This window comes from Heterodontus francisci, chromosome 5 (genome assembly GCF_036365525.1).
Source record: "Heterodontus francisci isolate sHetFra1 chromosome 5, sHetFra1.hap1, whole genome shotgun sequence".
NCBI lineage: Eukaryota > Metazoa > Chordata > Chondrichthyes > Heterodontiformes > Heterodontidae > Heterodontus > Heterodontus francisci.
The window spans coordinates 46,513,197-46,532,155 of record NC_090375.1 but is presented as its reverse complement, the minus strand read 5'-3'; positions in this window follow the sequence as shown (position 1 = coordinate 46,532,155).

Below are 18,959 nucleotides of genomic sequence, written 5' to 3'. Positions count from 1 at the left end.
ATTTCAGCGTTACTGAAACCATTATCATTTATGAACATGTGCAACTTGCACTCCGCCCAACCTATTTAAGGGAGAATAAGCAGAGTAAAGCACTAAGGAACATATGAATGTAGACACAAGAGAAGGCTATTCAATCCCCAAGACTGTACCACCATTTAATAAGATCATGGTTAATCTTTATATTAATTCCATCTATCTGCCTTGATTCTGTAACCCTTAAAAACATGCATAATAAAAATCTAGCAATCCTAGTTTTGAAAATTTGAATTGAACTCACCTTACATCTTTTTTTAGATAGAATTCCAGATTTCCACTACCTTTTGTGTGAAGAAATGCTTCCTGACATCACCCCGAGCAGCCTAGCTCTTATATTATGGTTATTCCCCCACCCCCAGCACCCCTCCCCCTCCCCAGCTTGTTCTGGATGACCTGAGGAAATTGTTTATTTCTATCAAATCTTTTAATCATCCAAGCAGCTCAATTTTGACATTCCTTAATCTTCTATACTCCAAGGAATACAAATCTAGTCTGTACAGATGGAGTATTACCTCAGTCAAATAGCAAAGGAGTGCACAATGCATATCTGAGAGGTGAGAGAAGAAAAAACTTTTTTATGCAATGAATTGTTATGATCGGAAATGCACTGCATGAAAGTGAGGAAGCAGATTCAATAATAACTTTCAAAAGGGGACAGCGACAGTAGTGTTGGATACTCTGAAATAAAAACAAGAAATGCTGGAAATACTCAGCAGGTCTGGCAGCATCTGTGGAGAGAGAAGCAGAGTTAACATTTCGGGTCAGTGACCCTTCTTCGGAACTCGAAAGTGTTGGATACTCATTGTCTCCTAGAGGCCAGCTGGTGCCTATTCCTTCATTCTGTGCAGTGGATGTGAAACTGCCAAAAGATAAATTAATCATTGCAGCTTCCTGCATCCTGGGCATTGACTTGCAGAAAAGTGCACCTGCAGATGCATACATTTTTAATGGCAGAATTTTACAAGCCTGTATTGCAATGATGTTCAGAACATTGTGGGCAACACATGCCTGTACTTTCAAATATTTTCTGCTAGTGGACAAGGATGCCTGATAGCAGTGTAAAGTGTGCAAAATTACCCCTTATTTTCAACAGTATTCAGCAGAACGTTGGAAAACATATTACCAAATTGATCTGTTGTGGTGTTGCAAAAAGGCAAAGTCAAGTGATGCCTTCAGAACGGGGAATAATTGGACCAGGACATGCAGACATAATTCAGTCTCCATCTTAAAGTCTCTCATTCTGAGCTTATTTTTATAATTCTATCATAAATCTCTAGATCCATGTTTATAATGGAAACAGCCAATGTAAACCTGTCATGGCATAATGCTGCCAGTGATGGTGCTGCAGTGCCAGCAATGAAAAACAAAAAGCCACAAGTGTAGTACAAATGGTGACTGTAATTAACTTTGCAGTTATATAAAGCTCCAGAACTTTTATATGAATGTTATTATTAAAAATAGTATTATGACATTTATGATTTTTTCTGTTGAAAACAAAACTTGCACTGGATCTGAAAAAGATGCTTGGGGACTTGGAACTTCAACTTTTAACGATGATGAAGTGTTCTGAAGGGCTGTACTTGCAAATTATATGGTGCAACCTAGTTATTGCAAATGCTGTATAATTATAATCGGATCACACGTTACTGAAAGTCTCTGATTAATTTGTCTCGCAACTCTCTCCCATCAGCTGTCTGTGATCCTACTGCATCATCCTCATGTCTAGCGGTCTCGGGGGATTCAGCTTCTGATTCTATCTCCATGCGAGGAATCTTAATTTCCAGGCCCTTCTGAGGAGCAAATTGTGGAAGGCACAGCAGGCCGCTACAACTTGTGATACAACATTGGGAGCTTTACTGAAGGGCCCCTGAACCTATTAGAAACCTAAATCGTCCCTTTAACATATCATTGGCCTGCTCAGTTTTACCTTTGAATATGGATGTGTGCCTTGTTGTAGAGTATCTTCACCTCACTAGTGGTCCTTCTCTTCAATGTTCGCAGCTATGCTAGAGTTGGATACTCATTGCCTTCAATAAGCCAGCCAATGCCTTTTCCTTCATTCTGTGCAGGGACACTAAACTGATGAAAGATAAATGAATCATTGCAGCTCTCTGCATATTGGACATTGAATTACAGAAACATGTGCCTGTAGTTGTACACTAATTGAACATTAAAGTAGTGAAGTCTCTTTCAGTTGACATTATTATGTGTGTTGACAAAAGGGACTTGAATGGTCTTTTGAGTCCAATCTGGAGCCCCAAGCACTCAAAGAAACTCAGCGATCCAATGAAAATTAATGGCCTGCTCACTGAATTATTTTGTTCCTGTGTCAAATGTAATGAACTGGGCTGCCCTGGCAAATGTGGCTTTAAATACTTGAATTATGCAAGACTAGACAGCAAACTAACTGACCTTGCTGAAGTCACCTGCTGCCCCTAGAAATAAACAAGTAGCCAAGAACTAAATGCAATAATGACAAGTTGCAGCCTAACTGTATAGTTTAGGAAAGCCTCTGGGACAAAAAAAAAAGTCTTGGGGGACACTTTCAGGTGAGGATTGGAGCCTCTAAAATAAAGAATAACATTTTCACATGGGAGGTAATAAGGGGGTCAATTTCTGTCAGGGAAGGGAGGTGCAGCCATCTCTCAATCATCCCTCAGCAGAAGAGCAGCAAAACACTTAGAATAATGGTCTAAACAACAATATTATACCAGACAATCAAGAGATTTCCCAAGGAAATTAACTTCTTAAGTCTCTACATAACAGCATAGTAAAACATGGCAATTAACCTTTAAGATTCCAGAATCAGCTTCCTCCACTGTTGGCCTATTAACATGGAATAAATTAAATGAGCAGAAGTGATGCAATTTAGGATAAATGATATTATCCTGGCCTAAAGCCATCTGTTGCATGACTGTGCATTATCTGGCTACGTGCATCTTAAACCCTTCTGGACTTCTTGCAGAATCTAAGATGGAACATAAATAGGCATAAAGCTGGAAGCTCCTCTCAAAGGAATTCTGATTCATCACCCCATGCACCCATAGAGATTCATTTAAGCCTTTCCAAACCATTGAATGTCAGAGTCTCTCTCTCCAGCTCACCCCTTCTCACTCACAGCCTATCTCATTCTCTGACCTCAATCTCTGCTCATCTCTCTCTTCCTCAGCTTCATACACTTTCTTAAGTATATTCTTTTCTTTTGGGCCTCCTTATCTCGAGAGACAATGGATACGCGCCTGGAGGTGGTCAGTGGTTTGTGAAGCAGCGCCTGGAGTGGCTATAAAGGCCAATTCTGGAGTGACAGGCTCTTCCACAGGTGCTGCAGAGAAATTTGTTTGTTGGGGCTGTTGCACAGTTGGTATATAGTATATAGAACAAACAAAAGCCATAGGATTAATTTCAGTGGGCAAACTGATGAGATTAGATTAGTCACCCATTTTATACACTACCTGATTTTACTTTCCATTGACTTGGTGCTCAGTGTTTTTAAAAAAACACACAACATAAATTTTATGTCAATAAAGAATTGAAATATGTCCCTTTGGTTTTCATAGTTATTTGAAGAAAAGCTGCTTAGCAGAGAATGTTAGAAGCTGAAGAAAAATGTTCCATCAGAATGGATGCCAGAATGAATCATTGGAAATTAGGCACGTTTCATTCACCCAAACTCAATCCAAATTCAACTAATGAAGGCACAACCTTGGTACAAATATCAAATTAAATCTGAGGCTTTTGTGAGTTGTTGAGGTATTCAATTAAATCTTGCAAGAAAATGCAATTCGATAGATAAATGTAATGATATTATTATGAAATATATCATTTTAATTTTTATTTTACTTAAATCCTTATTTTAAATAATACAAATTTCTAGTACTGAGAAATAAAGAGTAGATGAAAAACATTTCACAAAGCAATTTGAATGACTTATGGGGACTGAATGGTCAGGTTGCACAAAGGGTCAGGAGTTTGAAAAGCAAAAACCCAGTATAACTGGACATACAGGTTCATAGAGAGAAAATTACACTGGTATGACAAAAATGTAACAATAGAAACTGAAATTGTGCAGGCAGGAAGTGCATACCAAACTAACATTTTAAATTATATAGATAGATATTTAATATTTGAGTCAATCTGGCATCTTTCCAAAAACAACATCCAAATGAACTCAAACCCACTAATCCTCCTTGTTAAAATAATAGTAATGCAACTACTTGTTTGGATGTCATAGAATCATTTATGGCAAAGAAGGAGGCCATTTGGCCCCATGCTGGCTCGCCACAGAGCAATCCATTCAGTCTCACTCCCCTGCTTGACGCCATAGCCCTCCAAGTGTATTTCCTTCAAGTGACTGTCCAATTTCTTTTTGAAATCATTGATTGTATTCACATTCACCACACTGTGGGCAACGAGTTCCAGGTCATTACCACACATTGCTTAAAAAAGTGCTTCCTCACATTCCCCTGCATCTGTTGCCCAAAACCTTTAACCTGTGTCTCCTAGGCCTTGTACCATTAATTAATGAGAACAGTTTTTCCTTGTCTAACTTATCTAAACCTGTCATAATCTTGTACACCTCTATTAAAACTCCCTCAATCTCCTTTGCTCCAGGGAGAACAACTCCAACTTTTCCAACCTATCCTTGTAACGAAAATTCCCCATCCCTGGAACTATTCTGATAAATCTCCTCTGCATCCTCTCAAGGACCCTACATCCTTCCTAATGTGTGGTGACCAGAACTGCACATAATACTCTAGTTGGGGCCTAACAAGAGCTTTACAAAGGGAGGTGTAACCATCTCTCAATCATTCCTCAGCAGAAGAGCGGTAAGACCCTTAGAAAGGTTTAGTGTAACTTCCTTGCTTTTTTGTTTTGTTTTGTTTACATTTAGCAATTAATTGAAATTACTGTTTAAGTTAAGTAAGTGAGGTTTCTTACAGTTTTAAACAAGCTCTCAGAGTAGCTGTAGCTAGTTAATTAGGTAGCTAGATTAAACTGGTTTCTGAGCTCCAGCAGAGCCGTAGAGAGCTGACAGCATTGTTTTCAGGGAGCATAAGCTCAGGGGACTCAGTGTTGCTTGTCTACACTGAGTGCTGCTGGAGGATACAGAGAGTGAAGAAGGGAGTTTGGTAAGTGAGGGAGTTCAGTAAGGAGGGGAACTATAAATTAAGAGAGAAAATAAATTTGTCTGCACTGACAGCTGCTTTGAGTGCACAGAGTGTAAAGTGGGGGGTTTGGTGTGTGAGGGAGTTCAGTGAGGGAGGGGCTCCTTTCTTTCTTTTTCTTTCTTCTTCTACCTTTTTCAGCCTCCAGTAGCTGTCTCGCTCTTCGGTCCAGGGGAAGAAGCTTATTGGTGAGTAACTGGTAAGTTATTCCACTTCTAATCGTAATAAATAGTTTTTAAAGTTATGGTATGACAGGTCAGCTCGGCCAAGTGGAATGTGTCCTAGACGAACAGATCTGCAGGAAGTGTCACAGACTGCCGAAGCCTGAGCTCTGGGTTTCGGAACTCGAGCGGCAGCTGGAGTCACTGCTGTGCAGCCGTGAGGCAGAGGACTACATGGATAGCACATTTAGGGAGGTGGTCACACTGCAGGTTAGGAGCATGTAGGCAGAGAGGGAATGGGTGACCACCAGGCAGTCTAAGAGAATCAGACAGGCAGTGCAGCGGTCCCCTGGTCTATCTTGCTTGCTAATCAGGTTTCCATTTGGATATTGGTGAGGGTGATGGTTCCTCAGAGGAGTGTAGCCAGAGCAAAGTCAGTGGCACCACGGGTGGCTCAGCTGCACAGGAGGGGAAGAAGAAGAGTGGAAGAGCAATAGTAATATGGGATTCGATAGTCAGGGGATCAGAGAGGCATTTCTGTGGCAGTAAACATGACTCCAAGATGATGTGTGCCTCCCTGGCGTCAGGGTCAAGGATGTCATGGAGCAGTAGCAGGGCATTCATCTGGGGGAGGGTGAACAGCCAGAGGTCATGGTCCACATTAGTACTAATGACATAGGTAGGAAAAGGGATGAGGTCCTGAAAGCAGATTTTAGGGAGTTAGGAAGGAAATTGAAAAACAGGATCTCAAGTGCAGTAATCTCAGGATTACTCCCAGTGCCACGTGCTAGTGAGAATAGGAATAGGAGGAATGATCGATTGAACACTTGGCTGGAGAATTGGTGTAGGAGGGAGGGCATCAGATTTCTGAGGCTTTGGGACCGGTTCTAGGGTAGGTGGGACCTGTACAAGATAGATGGGCTACACTTTAACAGGACCGGAACTAATATCCTCACAGCGAGATTTGCTGGTGCTGTCGGGGATGGTTTAAACTAGCTTTTCAGGGGGATGGGAACCTGAGGGGTAGTTCAAATTGGAAGGAAGTAAAGCTGGTAACAGGAGGTAGAAAAGTAGCAAGCAACATTAGAAGGCAGGTGAAACAAAGGCAAGCATCAACTCGGTTTCGAATGCAGAATAATGTCAAGAAGACAAGGTTAAGGGCACTCTACCTGAATGCACACAGCATTCCCAACAAGGTAGATGATTTAAAGGTACAAATAGAGGTAAATGGGTATGATCTAATTGCCATTACAGAAACGTGGCTACAGAGTGACCAAGACTGGAAACTGAATATTCTAGAATATTTGACATTTAGGAAGGACAGGAAAAAAAGTAAAAGGAGGTGGTGTTGCACTGATAATAAGAGATGGGATCAGTACATTAGTAAGGGAGGATCTCAGATTGGAAGAACAAAATGTGGAATCTGTTTGGGTTGAGATAAGAAACAGCAAGGGGCAGCAAACATTGGTAGGAGTTGTTTATAGGCCACCAACCAGTAGTGGTAGTGTGGGGCATGGTATTAATCAGGATATTGGAGAAGCATGTAGCATGGGTAATACAGTAATTATGGGTGACTTCAATCTGCACATAGACTAATGAGCACTAATGCTGTAGAGGGCGAGTTTCTGTAATGTGTTAGGGATGGTTTTCTAGAGCAGTATGTTGAGAAACCGACGTGATTACAGGCTATTTTAGATCTACTTTTATGTAATGAGAAAGGGCTAATTAATAATCTTGTTGTAAAAGAACCTTTTGGGATGAGTAACCATAATATAATAGAATTTTACATTACGTTTGTAAGTGAGGTAGTTCAATCTGAAGCCAGGGTGTTAAATTTGAACAAAGGAAATTATGAAGGTATGAGGGGCAAATTGGCTGAGGTGGATTGGGAAAATACATTAAAAGGTATGACAATGCATAGACAATGGCTGGTCTTCAAATAATTATTACACAGTTTACAGCAACGATACATTCCTTCAAGGCACAAAAAACCCCAAAAGTAAAGACAGTCAACCGTGGCTAATAAAGTAAGTTAAGGATTGTATAGGATTAAACGTAAAGGCCTATAAAGTTGCCAAAAATAGTAGTAAACCTGACAATTGGGGGGATTTTAGAATGCAGCAAAGCAGGACCAAGAAACTGATAAAGAAAGGGAGACTAGAATATGAATGTAAAGCAGCAAAAAACATAAAAATGGACTGTAAAAACTACCATAGGTACATAAAAAGGAAAGGTTTGGGTAAGACAAATGTGGGTCCATTACAGGCAGAGTCAGGAGAATTTATAATGGGGAATAGAGAAGTGGTAGAGAAGCTACACGATTACTTTGTGTCTGTCTTCACTGAGGAAGATGCAAGAAATCTCCCAGAATTACAAATCCAAGGGATTAGGGCGAATGAGGAATTGAAAGAAATTAGTATTAGTAAGAAGGTTGTATTGGAGAAATTAATGGGGCAGAAGGCTGATAAGTCCCCAGGACCTGATATTCTACATCCCAGAATTTTGAAAGAGGTAGCTATGGAGATAGTGGATGCATTGGTGATCATCTTCCAAAATTCTACAGATTCTGGAAGGGTTCCTGCAGATTGGAAGGTAGCAAATGTCACCCCACTAAATAAGAAGGGAGGGAGAGAGAAAACAAGGAGCTACAGACCTGTTAGCCTGACATCAGTAGTAGGGAAAATGTTAGAATCTATTCTAAAGGATGTGATAAATGGACACTTGGATAATACTGATCTGATTGGAAAGAGTCAACATGGATTTATGAATGGGAAATCATGTTTGACAAACCAGTTGGAGTTTTTTGAGGATGTTACTGACAAAGGGGACAATTGATAAAGGGGAGTCGGTGGAAGTGGTATACTTGGATTTTCAGAAGGCCTTTGATAAAGTCCCCCGCAGGAAGTTAGTTAGCAAAATTAAAGGACATGGGATAGGAGGTGATAATACTAGCATGGATTAAGGATTGATTAACAGGCAGAAAACAGAGGAGGAATAAATGGTTTATTCTCGCATTGGCAGGCTGTGACTAGTGGGGTTGCACAAGAAGCAGAACTTGGGCCTCTGCTGTTCACAATATATATCAATGATTTGGATGTTGGGACCAAATGTAATATTTCCAAGCTCGCGGATGACACAGAACTTGGTGGGAATGTGTGTTGTGAGGAAGATTCAAAGCAGCTTCAAGGGGATTTGGACAGACTTAGTGATTGGGCAAGAACATGGCAGATGGAATATAATGTGGAAAAATATGAGGTTATCCACTTTGGTAGGAGGAATAGATGTGTAGAGTATTTCTTAAATGGTAAGAGACTAGAAAGTGTAGATGTACAAACAGATCTGGGTGTCCTTGTCAATAATTCACGGAAAGCTACCATGCAGGTGCAGCAAGCAGTTAAAAAGGCTAATGGTATGTTAGCCTTTATCACAAGAGGATTTGAGTACAGGAGTAGTGAAGTCTTGCTTCAAATGTATAGAAATTTGGTTACACCGCATTCTGAGTACTGTGTGCAGTTTTGGTCCCTTTACCTTAGGAAGGATATTATTGCCATAGAGGGAGTGCAATAAAAGTTCACCAGACTTGTTCCTGGGATGTCGGGACTATCCGATGAAGAGAGTTTGGGGAAACGGGGCCTGTATTCTCTAGAGTTTCGAAGAATGAGAGGTGGTCGCATTGAAACCTACAAACTACTTAAAGGGATAGACAGGGTAGATGCAGCTAAGATGTTTCCCCTGGTTGGGGAGTCTAGAACCAGGGGACAAAATTTCAAAATAAGGGGAAGCCACTCAGGACAAAGATGAGGAGAAATTTCTTTACTCAGAGGGTTGTGAATCTTTGGAATTCTGTACCCCAGAGGGCTGTGGAAGCTCAGTCATTGAGTATGTTTAAAGTAGAGATTGACTGAATTCTTAATACTAGTGACATAAAGGAATATGGAGATCCGGTGGGAAAAAGGCATTGAAAAAGGAATGATCAGCCATAATCGTAATGAATGGCGGAGCAGGCCTGATGGGCTGAATGGCCTACTCCTGCTCCTATATTCCTGTGTTCCTATGTACTTGTTGTTGCAAGTTTCTGGCAATCCCTTTTGAGATACTCCAGTCTGAAGGGGCTGGGTGCATATTGAAAGGATCAGTTTCAGTGGGAGAGTTGGTTTCTCAGTTCCTTCTAAGCAGATGTTTTGTTGCCACTTAGGGTGGCATTTGAATGTGGAAACTCTCTGCTTGGGAATACCCCAGGAAATTCATGTTATGTGCTGAGGGGAGAGATACCCAGTCCCTTCCCCTTTCTCCTCCACATCGCACCTCAGAAAGAGGTGCACATGGGACACAAGGCAGAAGATAACTGACCCCATTATAATGTAGGGCTGTCGAGAGAAACTAGAAAGGAATAGATTGGCTTAGGAATGTCAGTAATCATGGTGGTAAAATGCTTCATGAAGTTCATTTCTTCCACAAACCATAAACATTCTAACCTACCATGGAGTTCACCCTGAGCACACCTCATGTAATGGAGCAAAACTCACCTTACAACCTCCATTATTCTGACATGATGGGTTGCTTTCCTACTGTGTCATGAGTTTACAGAAGTTTCCAAATTCCCCTGTCTGTGCACTTTGCTATATCAGGGAACAATAAATTAAACCAAGGCCTGGTTTTTGTGGTTGTAATGACAGCGTAACTGTCAGCAATCACCGTCATTGTATTTGCAAAACTGATAGCAACTTCTGACATCTGCACATGCACAGTTAAATGCGGAAATCCAGACATTGCTCTTAGTGATTCCCCATTCCTCCACAGAGGGTGGTGTTGAAGTCTTCACAGTTGGAAATCTTTGAAATCACTTAATGTGCACTTCCTATTCTTTGCTGTTAGTCTCGCTGTAAAAAGTTTGGCCTTGCTGAATGAGGTGCAATTCGGTTTTTAACAGCATACTAAGTCATAAGTTGAATATATGAACATTCGAATTAGGAGCAGAAGTAGACCATTCAGCCCCTCGAGCCTGCTCCGCCATTCAATAAGATCAAGGCGGATCTGTTTGTGTTTCGAATTCCACTCTCCCATCTACCCCCAATAACCTTTGAATCCCTTGCCTAATAAGAATCTATCTACCTCCGCCTTAAAAATATTCAATGACACCGCCTCCACCACCTTCTGAGGCAGAGAGTTCCAAAATTGCACAACCCTCTGAGAGAAAAAATGTCTCTTCATCTCTGTCCTAAAAGGGCGACCCCTGATTTTAAAACAGTGCCCATTAGTTCTGGACACCCACAAGAGGAAACATCCTCTCTACGTCCTCGTTGTCAAGACTGTTCAGGATTTTATAAACTTCAATCAAGTCTCCCCACACTTCTAAACTCCAGTGAAAACAAGCCCAGTCTATCCAACCTTTCCTTATAACACAACCCGTTTATTCCAGGTATCAATTTAGTAAACCTCTTCTGAACCACCTCCAACGCATTTACATCCTTCCATAAATAAGGAGACCAAAACTGTACACAGTATTCAAGATGTGGTCTCACCAATGCCCTGTATAACTGAAGCATAACATCCTTACTTTTATTTTCAATTCCTCTCATAATAAAGGATAGCATTCTATTAGCCTTCTTTATTACTTGATGTACCTGCATACTAACTTTGTGTGACTCATGGACTAGAACACCTACATCCCTCTGCACTTCGGAATTCTGCAGTTACTCTCCATTTAAGTAATACTCTGCTTCTTTATTCTTCCTGCCAAAGTGAACAACTTCACATTTTCCCACATTATACTCCATCTGCCAGACTTTTGCCCACTCACTCAATCCATGTATGTCGGTCTGCAACCTCCTTATAGCCTTATCAAAACATACTTTCCTACCTATCTTTGAGTCATCTGCATATTTAGCTACCATGCCATCGCTCCCCTCATCTAAGTCATTGACAAAAATTGTAAAAAGTTGAGGCCCCAGCACAGACCCCTGCAGGACTCCACTCATCACATCCTGCCAAATCAGAAAAGGACCCATTTATGCATACCCTCTGTTTTCTGCCAGCCAGCCAATCTTCTATCCGTACTAATATGTTACCTCCTACACCATGAGCTCCTCCTTTGTGCAATAACCTTTTATGTGGTATTTTGTCACATGCCTTCTGGAAATTCAAGTACAGTATATCAACGAGCTCCCCTTTATCCACAGCACATGTCACATGAGCCACCTCTGTGGTTAGCACCGCAGCCTCACAGCCCCAGCGATCCGGGTTCAATTCTGGGTACTGCCTGTGTCTGCGTGGGTTTTCTCCGGGTGCTCCGGTTTCCTCCCACAAGCCAAAAGACTTGCAGGTTGGTAGGTAAATTGGCCATTATAAATTGCCCCTAGTATAGGTAGGTGGTAGGGAAATATAGGGACAGGTGGGGATGTGGTAGGAATATGGGATTAGTGTAGGATTAGTATAAATGGGTGGTTGATGGTCGGCACAGACTCGGTGGGCCGAAGGGCCTGTTTCAGTGCTGTATCTCTAAACTAAACTAAAAACTAAACTCTCCAGACCAGAAAAAACTAATTTTATATTTGTGGAATGTCAAATTTATGATACAAAATTTCATAGATTTTTTTTCAAAAATGTTAATCCCAAGTGAATGTCCCAATCTTTATTTTACTCTGTATAAAATTATTAAATGTGAAGGATAATCAATCAGTGCTTTTTTATTTCCTGGTTGGCTTTCTGTGAGAATTCTTCAATGTGATTGATTGCTTAACCTGCTTGATGACATAATTGTTGCTTGATGGCAGAGATTCCCTTTAGCTGACAGCAGAATGAAATCAACATTGGTAAAGAAGAAATCCAGGCCAGAAAGATCACTAGATCACTAGAAGCACCGTCACTTCACCGCTGACTGCAAAATCCTGATCCAATTGTTTTTCCATTTGCAATCGAGGACCCAGACCGATGGGGGAGAGGGAATAACCATGCAGATAAATTTTTAAAGTGTGGAACAGCACCAAAATGCAACATTGGCCAAGGGTTTATTAAGCACTAGCAATAAAAGGATTTACATTTGAATCTAAATAACAGGAACATATGGCTATATTTATGATTGTTGGTGTGAAGAGTATACAAGGTATAGGCCCTGTTCTCAATTCAATATTTTTCTTTTTTTAAAATTATTTTATTTATCTAAATTTCTATTGATAACCAGGCTCCTTAAGAACCTTTTATCTATTGGGTAACGGCACCATCACATAGATCAGGAAGATCCAGGTTCAAATCATAGTTTTCAGGGGTAGGTGAGAAAGTGGAGTTGAAGCCAAAATCAGATCACCCATGATCTTACTAAATGGCGGAGTAGGCTTGAAGGGACCAAATGGCCTACTCCTGCTCCTAATTTGTATGTTCATATGTTTGTGTTGCATCAGCTGTACCACAGCCAATTGAAGCAATTAAAGTGAAACAATTAGCCGAGGCTAGGAGGAGAAAAATAAGCAAGAGATTTTGCTCCAGATCACCATCCACTGACCCTTTCTAGAAAGTGGCCATGCTCAGTTAGCTGGTGAAGGCAACTTAAACGGCCCCGTCATATTTTGGCGCTTTTTTCACAGAAAGGACTCTGTGATGAGTTATGATTAAGTGGTGTGTTTTAAAACAAAGTCCATTTGAACAAGTTTAAAATGCCAGAGGCTGCAACCTTTGAGACCTGAAGCAGGGGGAGGGGTTGTTTAGATAAGTGTTGAGGTTTAATTGCAAATGTTTCCACATTGACCAAAAACTTTCATCAATTCTTCTTTCACACAGTGTAACAAAAAACATCCACGTGTCTTATAGTGGGGGTGATTTGATTTATGTGAATCCAGTATATGTGAGGTGTCTACTGCTGGGATGGTTACCTTTCCACTTGGGAATCCAAAGAAAGAAAAATCGAAAAGAAATATATGGGTACCGACTCATCTTTTAAATAGTAAAGGTCATGCCTTAACCTTGAGTTTAAACCTAAGACACAGGTCAGTTGCTGCAGTCAGAAATTGTCTATACAGAGAGGTAAGACTATAAACAAGTAAGACCGTCCACAAAAGAAACAGTGTATATGGTTTAATACTTTCATTACCTCATTCTTGCTAATTAAATAAATGAAGTTGAGTAAAGTAAGAAAGGTTCATTTACAGCTATTGCTCAGTATCTTCACTTGCTGTCTGTAAAATAAAGCAGTTTAATGATTCATATTGAGCTGAGAAACACCAACGTGCTGGAATATTGGAGCAGTGCATGTGTGAAGCACACAATAACCATTTCAAATCATAAGGGGATTGCATTGTTACACCTCAGGTTAGTTTATTGTGCAGTTACATATTGGGCAGTATGAGCACATTCTTAAATATGAGATTTTTTGATCACTTACAGGAGTAACCAGTACCACTGCACCCAAGAGAACATCTAAGGCACACCTCATGTAACAGCTCCCCCAAAATCAAATAGCACAGAATAGCCTTTTTCCAAATTATTCCCAGTCTACCTTCCCTTCCATTTTTTAATTTGCTTGCTATCCTATTGAAAAGAGAGTTGATGTCCCCTTACCATAAAATCATTGAATTATAGAATCATACATCACAGAACGAGGCCATTCAGCTTATTGTGCCTATGAAAGAGCTTTACAATTGGTCCCACTCTCCTGCTCTTTCCCCATTGCCCTGCAAATGTTTCATTTTTAAGTAAATATCCAATTCCCTTTTTAAAGATAATATTGAAACTGCTTCCAGCACCCTTTCAGGCAGTTCATAACAACTTGCTGTGTAAAATAAAAATTCCTCAGCTCCCCTCTGTCATAGAGTAGTGTTACAGAGACATTCTGGCACAGAAGGAGGCTCCTTAAGGTGGTCCGCTCATAAGGTCGTCCCACAACACCTCAGACATCACCATCAAGTCCATGCCAGCTCTCTGTAGAGCAATCCAATCAGTGCCCCATTCCCCTGCTCTATCCCCATAGCCCTGCAAGTTTATTTCCCTCACGTGCCCAATCAATTTCCTTTTGAAAACATTCATCGTCTCCGGTTCCATCACCCTCATGGCAGAAATTTCGAGGTTTTTACCTCTTGCTGCATTAAAAAGTTCATCCTCACATCCCCCCTGCATCTCTTGCCCAAAACACTTAAACCTGTGCCCTCTTGTTCTTGTAACATCAACTAATGGGAACAGCTTTCCTTTGGCTACTTTATCTAAACCAGTCATAATTTTGTACACCTTTATCAAATCTTCGTTCAATCTCCTTTGCTCCAAGGGGAACAATTCCAGCTTGTAGCTAATATTCCTCATCCCTGGAACCATTCTAACAAATCTCCTCTGCACCCTCTCAAGGAACCTCATATGCTTACTAAAGTGTGGAGAGCAGAACAAAGAACAAAGAACAGCACAGGAACAGGCCATTCAGCCCTCCAAGCCTGCGCCGATCTTGATGCCTGCCTAAACTAAAACCTTCTGCACATCCGGGGACCATATCCCTCTATTCCCATCCTATTCATGTATTTGCCTCTTAAACGTCATTATCGTACCTGCTTCCACCATCTCCCCCGGCAGCAGGTTCCAGGCACTCACCACCCTCTGTGTAAAGAACTTGCCTCGCACCGCCCCTCTAAACTTTGCCCCTCTCACCTTAAACCTATGTCCCCTAGTAACTGACTCTTCCACCCTGGGAAAAAGCTTCTGACTATCCACTCTGTCCATGCCGCTCATAACTTTGTAAACCTCTATCATGTCACCCCTCCACCTCCGTCGTTCCAGTGAAAACAATCCGAGTTTATCCAACCTCTCCTCATAGCTAATGCCCTCCAGACCAGGCAACATCCTGGTAAACCTCTTCTGTACCCTCTCCAAAGCCTCCACGTCCTTCTGGTAGTGTGGCGACCAGAATTGCATCAATATTCTAAGTGTGGCCTAACTAAAGTTCTGTACAGCTGCAGCATGACTTGCCAATTTTTATACTCTATGCCCCGACCGATGAAGGCAAGCATGCCGTATGCCTTCTTGACTACCTTATCCACCTGCGTTGCCACTTTCAGTGACCTGTGGACCTGTACGCCCAGATCTCTCTGCCTGTCAATACTCCTAAGGGTTCTGCCATTTACTGTATACTTCCCACCTGCATTAGATCTTCCAAAATGCATTATCTCACATTTGTCCGGATTAAACTCCATCTGCCATTTCTCCACCCAAGTCTCCAACAGATCTATATCCTGCTGTATCCTCTGACAATCCTCATCACTGTCCGTAACTCCACCAACCTTTGTGTCGTCTGCAAACTTACTAATCAGACCAGCTACATTTTCCTCCAAATCATTTATATATACTACAAAGAGCAAATGTCCGAGCACTGATCCCTGCAGAACACCACTAGTCACATCCCTCCATTCAAAAAAGCACCCTTCCACTGCTACCCTCTGTCTTCTATGACCGAGCCAGTTCTGTATCCATCTTGCCAGCTCACCTCTGATCCCGTGTGACATTACCTTTTGTACCAGTCTGTCATGAGGGACCTTGTCAAAGGCTTTACTGAAGTCCATATAGATAACATCCACTGCCCTTCCTTCATCAGTCATCTTTGTCACTTCCTCAAAAAACTCAATCAAATTAGTGAGACACGACCTCCCCTTCACAAAACCATGCTGCCTCTCGCTAATAAGTCCATTTGTTTCCAAATGGGAGTAAATCCTCTCCCGAAGAATCCTCTCTAATAATTTCCCTACCACTGATGTAAGGCTCACCGGCCTATAACTTCCTGGATTATCCTTGCTACCCTTCTTAAACAAAGGAACAACATTGGCTATTCTCCAGTCCTCTGGGACCTCACCTGTAGCCAATGAGGATGCAAAGATTTCTGTCAAGGCCCCAGCAATATCTTCCCTTGCCTCCCTCAGTATTCTGGGGTAGATCCCATCAGGCCCTGGGGACTTATCTACCTTAATGCTTTGCAAGACACCCAACACCTCCTCCTTTTTGATAATGAGATGACTGAGACTATCTGCACTCCCTTCCCTAGGCTCATCATCCACCAAGTCCTTCTCTTTGGTGAATACTGATGCAAAGTACTCATTTAGTACCTCACCCATTTCCTCTGTCTCCACACGTAGATTCCCTTCTCTGTTCTTGTGGGCCAACCCTTTCCCTGGTTACCCTCTTGCTCTTTATATATGTATAAAAAGCCTTGGGATTATCCTTAATCCTGTTTGCCAATGAATTTTCATGACCCCTTTTTGCCCTCCTGACTCCTTGCTTAAGTTCCTTCCTACTGTCTTTCTATTCCTCAAGGGATTCGTCTGTTCCTAGCCTTTCAGCCCTTACGAATGCTTCCTTTTTCTTTTTGACTAGGCTCACAATATCCCGCATTATCCAAGGTTCCCGAAACTTGCCAAACACATCCTTCTTCCTCACAGGAACATGCTGGTCCTGGATTCTAATCAACTGACATTTGAAAGACTCCCACATGTCAGATGTTGATTTACCCTCAAACAGCCGCCCCCAATCTAAATTCTTCAGTTCCTGCATAATATTGTTATAATTAGCCTTCCCCCAATTTAGCACCTTCACCCGGGGACCACTCTTATCCTTATCCACAAGTACCTTAAAACTTATGGAATTATGGTCACTGTTCCCGAAATGCTCCCCTACTGAAACTTCGACCACCTGGCCGGGCTCATTCCCCAATACCAGGTCCAGTATGGCCCCATCCCTAGTTGGACTACCGACATATTGTTTCAAGAAGCCCTCCTGGATGCTCCTTACAAATTCTGCCCCATCTAAGCCCCTAGCACGAAGTGAGTCCCAGTCAATATAGGGGAAGTTAAAATCACCCACCACTACAACCCTGTTACCTTTACATCTTTCCAAAATCTGTCTACATATCTGCTCCTCTACCTCCCGCTGGCTGTTGGGAGGCATGTAGAAAATCCCCAACATTGTGACAGCTCCACCCATATTGCCTCGCTGCACGACTCCTCCAAGGTGTCCTCCTGCAGTACAGCTATGATATTCTCCTCAACATGTAATGCAACTCCCCCACCCCTTTTACATCCCCCTCTATCCCGCCTGAATCTTCTAAATCCTAGAACATTTAGCTGCCAATCCTGCCCTTCCCTCAACCAAGTCTCTGTAATAGCAACAACATCATAGTTCCAAGTACTAATCCAAGCTCTAAGTTCATCGCCAAGCTCTAAGTTCATCAACTGGACACAATAGTTGTGGCCTAACCAGAGCTTTATAAAGGTGATATCTGAACTATTGTGGGATGACCTTCAGAGCGAGCTACCTGAAGGAGCTATAAGTGAAAGTCACTGGAAGAAGTGATGTTGTGTCACACATGACCAGTCAGTTGTGAGCGGAGCCCGACAGCAAGATGTGTTTAGATGTAGCTTGTGCAGTAACTGTTTGTATGTATATGTTCTAGTTAAAGTATAATGAAAACCCTGTTTCCTTTGGATATTGCTTGTAGTCCTGTGAATCTTAAAATAGATCACACACCAAAGGGAGAAGGAATATTACATGATGGCAAAGTTTGGGATTTTTTTTGCGAAGACCACCAAAAATTACATCATGGAAACATTGATTGTTTCCTGAAGAACACACCAACAAAGAACAACCAAAGAATAACAGGCTGCTGGCCTGGGGTGGCTGAAGGAACTGGGCAGTAGTCAAAACACTACAGACAGCTAGACTACAGACAGGTCTCCAGGAGATGTTGAAACTCTATGAGTAAAGTAGGAAATTTGCCAGGACACCGGAGCTTTCACCGAAAATAAATGCAAAATACTGCGAATGCTGGAAATCTGAAATAAAAACAAGAAATGCTGGAACCACTCAGCAGCATCTGTGAAAAGAGAAGCAGAGTTAACGTTTCGGGTCAGTGACCCTTCTTCGGAACTGACAAATATTAGAAAAGTCACAGGTTATAAGCAAGTGAGGTGGGGTGGGGCAAGAGATAACAAAGGAGAAGGTGTAGATTGGACCAGGCCACATAGCTGACCAAAAGGTCATGGAGCAAAGGCAAACAATATGTTAATGGTGTGTTGAAAGACAAAGCATTAGTACAGATTAGGTGTTAATGCACTGAATATTGAACAGCAGCAAGTGCAAACCTGAAAAAAAAACAGTGGGTAAGCAAACTGAACAAACTAAGATGAAATGAAATAAATGCAAAAAAAATTGTAAAAAATGTAAAAAAAGAATGTTAAAAAAAGGAAGAAAAAATAACTAAAAATGAAAGTAAAATGGGGAGTTGTCATGCTCTGAAATTATTGAACTCAATGTTCAGTCCGGCAGGCTGTAGTGTGCCTAATCGGTCGATGAGATGCTGTTCCTCGAGCTTGCATTGATGTTCACTGGAACACTGCAGCAATCCCAGGACAGAGATGTGAGCATGAGAGCAGGGGGGAGTGTTGAAATGGCAAGCAACCGGAAGCTCAGGGTCCTGCTTGCGGACTGAGCGAAGCTGTTCCGCAAAGCGGTCACCCAGTCTGCGCTTGGTCTCCCCAATGTAGAGGAGACCACATTGTGAGCAGTGAATACAGTATACTACATTGAAAGAAGTACAAGTAAATCGCTGCTTCACCTGAAAGGAGTGTTTGGGGCCTGGGAT